Below are 9658 nucleotides of genomic sequence, written 5' to 3' on the forward strand. Positions count from 1 at the left end.
TAAGGAAATTTGAAGATATTTATGGGAAAATGCATGGTGATAATAATAAAAAAAACATATGGAAAAATCGTACCGTTCGCTACCGGAGATATTTTATTGCGTAAATTGTAGATAGAGACCTACATTAATCAACTTTTAAAATAAATTAATTACTTTTAAATATTCCATGCCATTTTGCGGATTTTTACATTTCATTACTGTCATCCAAAGTTGTCCGTACGTTCGTTGCCACATGTTTATAACTATCATTATGATAACTTAAACTCGATGAAATCCATGTTTTGCACTAAACATAGAACTACCAAAATGCTAGCGAATCTCAAAAAAATGCTAGGAAAAGTTGTGTTTTCTATATTCTTTGGACAACAAAAGCGTACCAACGTACGTTCGAGACCCCAAGAAATGCCCATATGCAAAATAATAGGGTTTTTGTTAGGAATACAAAACATAAACAAATATTATTAAACTACACTTAATTCCGTTTTGCATTTAATCATTGTCATCGGTTTTCACATTTGTTTATAATAATTCATATTGACAAACAAAACCTGTCAATTTTATTTAATCTTGCTTTACAAATTTTTTAGCCAGCTGCTCTGACATCTGATCATTCTATCATTTGCAAATTTTAGCAAAAAAAAAAATCTTCAATGATCTATTGCATCAATTGCATAAAATCCGTATGCTAATTACAGTTTGTAAGTTTAAAAATGAGTTAGTCAGAGAAACTTGATTTGTTTATTGATACATACGTGGTTAATTAACATTTAGATCTTTATTTAATGTGTGAAATGAGTTAAATTTTGTCATCATTTCAATTAGCTACTCTACCATCAGTTATGAACGACAAAGATTATAGCATTTTATTATAATCTAATTTATTGAAGCAGCAACGAGATATTTACCTCCAAAGCAGAAGATAAATTTTAGAAATTGTCATTATAATGAACTTACTCGTACATTCACTATAATTGATTATTTTTGAACTAAAAAAAAGAGAGACCGATACAATAAATCACGCGATCTAATTTCATGGCGATCGGTCCATAATTTATCATAGCTCCCATACAGGGTTTACTTCCGAAAATCACCTTAACGAGCATTAATCTCATAAAAATGTTGGTGTCCAAATAAAATTATACTGAAAGAAGTTTCCTATAGAAAGAAGTTCATGGCGATCGGTAAACTCCCAAAAATCACTCACAAAAATAAATTATTGAAATTTTAAAGTTATTGCAGTTATTCATTATTCAAATAATATTATTTGAGAAGAGTGTCATAGCTGCGTCAGCATCCTATTTAAAAGTTCTGTTTCATTTGTTAGATTCTTAATTAATGTTAATAACACTTTAGTATATTAAAAAATAATACAACTTAAAATAAAACAAATTGACATTAGATGTCATTAGACATGACAAGTGATAACTTTGTTAAAAAGTACCCAAATAATTTATGGTTTTAGCAAAGAATTTAGACACAACAAAGGAAACAAGTTAATAATCAATATTTTATATGAAAAAAAATTATAATTAATAAAAAATTAATTAAAATTTTGTTAAAATTCTACGATTAAATGGTTAAATCCAAATATTTTAACAAATAAACAAAGAAATTTTTAAACTAAAAACCATGAAAAATTTGTGATTAATTAAATTTCCTTTAAATTAACAAAAAAAATCTAATAGAACAATCTCATTATTTTTAGCTAGATGCAAAAAAAAAAATTAAACAAAAATCTAATCAAATAAAAGAAAGTAAATTGTTTTTTGTTTATTTCTAGTAAAAAATAAATAAATATGCAAATTTCCAGTTAATAACATCATAATGATGTTGTAAAATAATTTTAATAATTATTAATGAAATTGGCGGGAAATTACAACCGGATTAAAGTGTAGATTTAGTATTTAATTAATTTATTTGTTTGTTATACCCTTCACAATGAATGAGAAGAGTATATAAAGTGTGTCATTCCGTTTGTAATTTCTACATTTTGCATTTGCGACCGCTTAAAAAATATATGTTCTGGCTCATTGTAGATAGCGTATATAGCCATGTCCGTCTGTGTGTGGAAATCAAATTTCCATAGCTCCCAAATAACATGCATATATGATTCATACATCAATATATCCGCTATAAACCCGATTAGGTTGCTATTTAAAATCGAGAAAATCGTCCAACAAATGGCTGAGATATAAGGAAAAAACCACGACAACCTCGACCTATTTTTGATCTACATATACACTCAGGTCTCGTTTTATGCGGATTCAAATTTATGCGATTTTTAAATAAAATTTTTTTTAGAACTTCGAAATTTTAGATATTTTTTAAAGCTTTTTTACCGTTTTTAAATTAAACCAAATTTGCATATCTGGTATTATAGTTATAGTTTGTTTTTTACAAAATCAAATTCAGATACGGAAAGAGCATTAAAGTTTTATCGCGGACTGACTAATCAATTTTCCGGATATCAAGAGTTGCATAATCAACTTAAAAATCCAAAATCGAAAACTTTAATGACAAATTATTTTGCAAGAAAAGTAACAATTGAAGCCCCTAAAAATTCTTTGATTCCAAAACGATGCAGACAATTATTCAGTGATTCAGATTAATCATACATATTTACAGAATTTCCTGAAAAATTGTTTTATCTCATTTTTTGGACCATTTTCACTTTTTCTGTAATTAATGAATTAATATTATATTTTGTTTTATTTTTTTTTATAACGTATTTTGTTTTTATTGTTTAAGTAAATTAAATAAATATATTTTTGTCTGAATTTATGCGGTTTTTCAGAATTTTGGAACGAATCACTAGTTTTTATATGAACTCGTTTTATGCGAACTCAATTTATGCGAATTTTTTTGGAACGCATCTATCGCATAAAACGAGACCTGAGTGTATCTGGATTACTAAGTTATAAATATAGATAATATGGATATATAATGATAGATATTTCAAAGATGTATTAAGTCGGACCTATATTAGGTCATAATCGGGAAAAATATTTTTCAAACCGAATTTTTTTCATACAAGAAATTTTTTGCCTTACAATTCTGTTCACTAATAAATTAAAAAAAAAAAACAATTTTAAAAAAAAAAATTATTAAAAAAATTTTTTACCTAAAAATATTTTTAATTTTTATTTTCAAAATCGGGAAAAATATTTTTTTTACCATTTTTTCACTAATAAATTAAAAAATTAATTAAATTTTTTTTTCAAATTATAATTTGGGGAAGGGTGTTTATGATTCGTCACAGCCAAATATAGCTCTCTTAATTGCTTTTTTGTGTTTTTTTCATACAGATTTGTTTTACAAATGTTTAAATGTTTAGTTCATTCATTCAATAAAATTTATTTACTATTTAATATAAACTTATGCTAATAAATGTTTATACCCTACACCACCATATCGGTATACTTTAAAGTATACCGATCGACTTAGAATTACTTTCTGAGTCGATTAAACGATGTCCGTCTGTCCGTCTGGCTGGCTGGTTGTCTGTCCATGTAAACCTTGTGCGGTAAGTACAGGTCGCAATTTTGGAGATAATTCGATCAAATTTGGTACATATAATTTTTGGCCCAAGGACCAAGCCTATTGAAACTGGCTGACATCGGTTCATTATTTCACCTAGCCCCCATACAAATGTCCTTCCGAAATTGGACTTTATCGGTCATAAATGTTTAATTTATAAATGTATCTCCACAAATTGCGCTCCAAATAAGTTTTATATATATAAAAATCATGTCACCAAATTTTGTTACGATCGGTCCATAATTAGTCATAGCTCACATATAGACCCGCTTCCGAAAATCACTTTAACCTGCATAAATCTCTTAAAAATGTTGGTATACACACAAAATTCAACATAGTTAACTTTCATATAGACATAAATCACACGACCTAAGTTCATGGTGATCGGTCCATAATTGGTCATGGCTCTTATTAAGGCCCACTTCCGAAAATCACTCATGAATATAAATGATTGATATTTTAAAAGAAAAATTGTTTTGCTCATTTACTTAGTGTAGGGTATTATATGGTCGGGCTTGACCGACCATACTTTCTTACTTGTTTTAATATTTTATTAGTTTCCTTAATGTTCGCTGAGTATGTTTAAAATGCCATAAATTATATGTTGATATTTAAACAAATTTTATTTAGTTATTTTATTATTCTTTTATATGTCAGTGATGTATGCTTAATTTTGTTTAAGTTAAGTTTAATAAAAACTGAAAAGTTTCTCATAGTTATAAATTATTAAAGTCTTTTGTTTTTGAAGTTGAAGTCTCATGTTAGAATAATTTATCTAGATCAAGTTAGAATTTCATAAATTAGGAAGTCTTTAGTTGGAGTTCTGATATTAGAAAATCTGTTTATTTTGTAACCCAATCTTAATAGAAAATTGTATAATAAAGGACATTTTATGTAACTTTTAAGGATTAAATGATTTTGGTATTGATGTTATAATGATATCAATGTTGTACTGTGTTAATCCAAACAATTCCAAATTAACTATTAACCAATGTTGGTTAAAATACCCTGGATTACCGTTACCGCTAAGCTATCGTTACCAAAATTACTGTAATTACCATATATGATATAATAGAAAATACCTTTACCGCTATTCTACAAAAGTTACCACTAACTTTTATAGATTCTAACTCATTCAGGACCAAAAATCATGAAATTGGGTACATTTCATGATTTTTGGTTCATTCTTATAGAAAATTCAAAAAGTAAAGAATAAAAAGTAACATTTGTTCTAATTTTTTTGGTGCCATAATAACATTAAGCCTCCTATCCTTGATATTTTATTTACCCGGAAGCACATCAGCCAACTATTATGTATATAAGTTAATCTATATATATAAAAATGAAATGGTCCATGTATGTAATGGCATCACGTGAGAACGGCTGGAGCGATTTGGCTGATTTTTTCTTATTCGATTCGAAATTTTCAGGAGATGGTTTGAGAAAAAAATTCAAAAATTCCGTGTAAAACTCGGAATTTTCTTTTTTTTTTGAGTCCAATAAAAAAGCTCCCTAAAGTATGCAGTACAATTTTAGATATTTTATTTGCAAATAAATAACTACCGGGCGAAGCCGGGGTGGTCGGTCAACTAGTATATTAATAAAGTACCATTGTAAGAAAAAGTACCAATTTTCCTTTTTCATCTTGAACTCCACTGAAGTTTGAAATTTCAAAGTACTTCATTTTGGCAAAGTTTTTTGTGGCATAAATATGTCTCAAACAACTCAAATCTGCTTTCATATGCCCAAGAAACAATAAAAATATATTTTCAAAATGTACCCGGATTTGCTCCAATTTCCATTCGTTCCAAATAAAATCATGTTACTTAATTTTTTTATGGCTATAGGAACAAATTATTTATTGTATAAAAAATCAAGAGTATTGTTGAAGCTATAAAATCAGGCTGGAGTATGAGGGAACAGAGTCCCAATTTTAATACTGGGTGTATGACCTAAAAATGGGTTGGCTTTTATTTTGAAACATTTGTGCAATATAAATTTATTCAAAGTATTGACCATTGTTAGCTACAACCTTTTCCCATTTTTCTGACAACATATGGATTCCGAGCCAAAAGAACTGCTCTCTGATTTCGGATCAGTTGCTTTCGATATAGGTTCCCTGTGATGATCTGATCAGATTTCAGCAGCTCATAATAGATAGGACACTTTTGCTCTCACCAAATACAGAGTATTACCTTTAAGCCTTGGATATTTGGCTTTGGTGTCGATTCAGCTGGTAATCCGGGCTTCACAAACGATCCCTTTCACTTTGGGTTATCTTAATGGATCCATTTTTCATGGTAAGTAATGATTCGGTGCAAAAATTATTTTCATTCATAGCTTTCAAGCATCATTTCGGACATGCAACATGGTTAATGGTCTCTCAACTTCAATTGGAATGTTACCTATTTTCCCAGCTTTTGGATGAATTCTGCTGCTCGCAAAACGTTTTGAAATTGCTCTTGTTGAGTTTTACAATAAATGGAGAATGAATTGTTTGTCTGGCCTGGGCAATCTCTGTCTTCCGTATCAACATTACCACTTCTGAACCAAACAAACCATCTCCCGTACGTTGAAACCGATGGAAAACATTCACCATAAGCTTTGGTGAGCAATCGGTGCATTTCAGTGGCAATTTTTTATAAATTGAAGAAGTACTTCTCGCATTTGACGCTTTGTTGGTACAATATTCAATATTTTCGAAGCAAAAAAACCTTTCTTGCTACACTATAATGTTCAATAATTAAGTGAGAATTAATGAAAGACCTTACAAAATTACATCTAAATTATTAAAAAGAAATTCCGGCTTCAAAGATACGCCATCTATTGTAAATCTCATATTTTTAAGTCATAAACCTAATACAAAACACCTGTTTGCTAATTTTGTAATCATATAAGGATGATTTTTAAATATGTTTGGCATCTGTATTAGTTTAGAAGATATAAGGTTACCGAATTTATCATTTTTTATCCCCTTCGAAGTTCCAAAAATTACTTGTTAGTCGATAAACATAGCGAGAGGGAAAATTTCATGTCTCTAAGTTTTGGCTTGTGGGATGGGCCATGTTGAATAGATTATAACACAATTACAAATTGTATTCTAACATAATTTACCGAGCAGAGTAACGAAGATTTTATTCCCGTTGTAGTGAAACAGCCCAGAGTCTCTGGTGGGAAACGAACCCGCAACCCACATCTACCGGGCATCTTGATATTAGGAAATATAACGCATCTAAATGTCCAAAAGACAGAATCTATAGACTGATGTGGACGACCACAAATGGTGTCACAAGCCATACAGTCCTGGTGTTGCAATCTTTCGTTTCTATGATCAGAACTGCAAGCCAATTTCCTGTGATTTAACACCATTGGATTTCATTTTATGTGACTTTATAAATATTATTTTTAACACATATTCCAAGAAATTAAAGAAAATACCAGCCATAATTCCTACAAATATGGCTAGTGATATGTTAACAATTTTGTAGTGCGGATTGCCTGACTACAACATTTTAATGATTATAATTAAAAAACTAATTGAACAAACTAAGTTTCAATTAAAAAAAATACCGCAATTTACCTTTAACTAAGCCCCACTGTATTTTGTCAAGCAATTATGTTTTGAATACTAAAAATAGCGACATGCACATGTCAATAAAAATAATAATTTCAAAGAAAAAAAGGTAGGTGTAAAAAAAATTAATTCATATAAATTCATAAACAAAAAACTAAATAAATAATAAACTTTTTAACAGCTTTAAAAAAGAAAAAACAAAAACGTTGGCAAAAAATTAACACTTACCCACAGATGTTGCAGGCAAAAACATATTGCAACTGTAAAGAAATACAAAAAAAGAAAAAACTAAAAATTAATATGAATAAATTAATAATAAATAGCAGCAAAGTATTATTGTTTTTTTTTTTGTTAAATTTTACTGATCAATAAATTATAATTACTAAAGATATATTTCATAAATTCATATTAAAAAAAACCCAAGAAGCTACAGAAACTTCACAATATTCAATAACACAAAATCTACGATTTTGCACAATAAATTAAAACAAAAAGCACAATTCATCAACACAATAGAAAAGATGAAACAAACAAAAAATACAAAAATTAAATAAAATAAAACGACAAACATGTCAGTATTTCAAATTAATAAAAATTTACTAAACTATGTTGCACATACAAACACCAACACGCACATATGTATGGATGTATGGATGATGTTACCCATACATATTCATATTAAGGGGCACATAAACATGCAACTCGAACTAACAAACACCAATAACAACAAAGTAGTGAGAGAGATACGAAATAAATGTCATTAATCAGTCAATATGGCGACATCATCAATCTTTTGACATGCTGTTGCACTGAAGTGTCTGATAAGTTCATACTAACATGGACAGACAGACAAATAAACATTTCTACATTTATAGTTGTACATGCAACATTAAGTACAAACTGAGAAACAAAAATATATTTAAACAAATAAAGTTTACAAAAACAACAGCAACAATATTATTAATAAAATAATACAAAAACAATGAAAATAATAAAATGAAACAACAGTAATGTTTAAATGACAAAAGTAATATAAATATGTTATTATGCAAGTACTTATGTATGTGCACTGTACCTACCCCAGCAGTTCTAGGAGACAGTCCCGAACTAGTCATTTTACCTATGCTGCAGCATGCTGTAGGGTGACAACCAGTTACTGTCCGATAACTGGTCCAAAGTCAACTCTTTGGATTCACATACCAGTTACATAGAGTCAGTTATTTTACTAGCTACCTAACTGGTTACTTGATCATTTACTGGTACTAATTCACTCAAATAGTCAGTTAAAAATACATCTCATAGACAGTCCAATAACCGATTGCTTGTAAACAAACAAAATATTCAACTAAAAACATAGTACTGAAAAGTACTGAGGAGTATCAACCACATATAAATAAACATAAATCAGAAACTCTCCTGTCAAAGACCTAATTCAGTTGTCAGATTCCTCACCAAAACTTATGTTGAATGTATTCCATCGGTTTCAACGTGCGAAAGACGGTTTGTGCGATTTAGAAGTAATGACTTTGACACGGAAAACAAAGATCGCCCAGGCCAGCCAAAAAAGTGTGGAGACCAATAATTGGAGGCATTACTTCATGAAGATTGTTTTAAGACTCAACAAGAGCTTTCAAAATCATTGGGAGTTACTAAATCAGCAATTTCAAAACGTTTGCGAGCAACAGGATTCATTCAAAAGCATGGAAATTGAGTACCATACGAATATTAGCCGTGAGACCTTGATAGACAATTTCGTATGTCCGAAATGATGTTAGAACGCTACAAAAGAAAATAATTTTTGCACCGAATCATTACTTCCGATGGAAAATGGATCCATTACGATAACCCGAAGTGTAAGAGATTGTATGTGAAGCCCGGCCAACCAGCAGAATCGACACCAACACCAAATAACCATGGCGCTAAAGCAATTATCTGTATTTGGTGGGAGCAAAAGGGTCATATCTTTATGAGCTGCTGATATCTGGATAGACCAGCACATGGAATCTTTACCGAATGCAACTGATTCGTTTGAAGCTTACATTGGCCGAAAAACGCCCAGAATACACGGCCAGATATGAAACCGTAATATTCCACCTATTAAAAACTATTTATAAGTGTGAAGTGTTTGGGAAATATCGCCTAATCCGCCTAATAATTCATACCGTACCCCGTCGGACTCGGTTAACTTTCTGGGATACGGTTAACTTTGGATATCCGAAATTGGCTTGATTCGTTCTTGACCTCAAATGATGATGGTCCATGGGATTACTTTGGAAATATCTATAGTCTATATGGTAAATCTGATATCTACTAAAAATCTGCAATTTTAATAAAAATTAAATAAGCACAAGAGCGAGAATTATTAAAAATAAAATGAATAAATTCTTTAAAATCACTGAAATTGAACTAGTCGAACAAGTACTTAAGGTTTGCAATACATATATCCCACCCAATAGTACAAATACAATATCATCATTGTCATAATCACAATCGACGCCATCGTCATCATCATCATCGTTATAAGCAACATTTAAAAATGTTTGTTTT

This window comes from Calliphora vicina, chromosome 3 (genome assembly GCF_958450345.1).
Source record: "Calliphora vicina chromosome 3, idCalVici1.1, whole genome shotgun sequence".
Lineage (NCBI taxonomy): Eukaryota > Metazoa > Arthropoda > Insecta > Diptera > Calliphoridae > Calliphora > Calliphora vicina.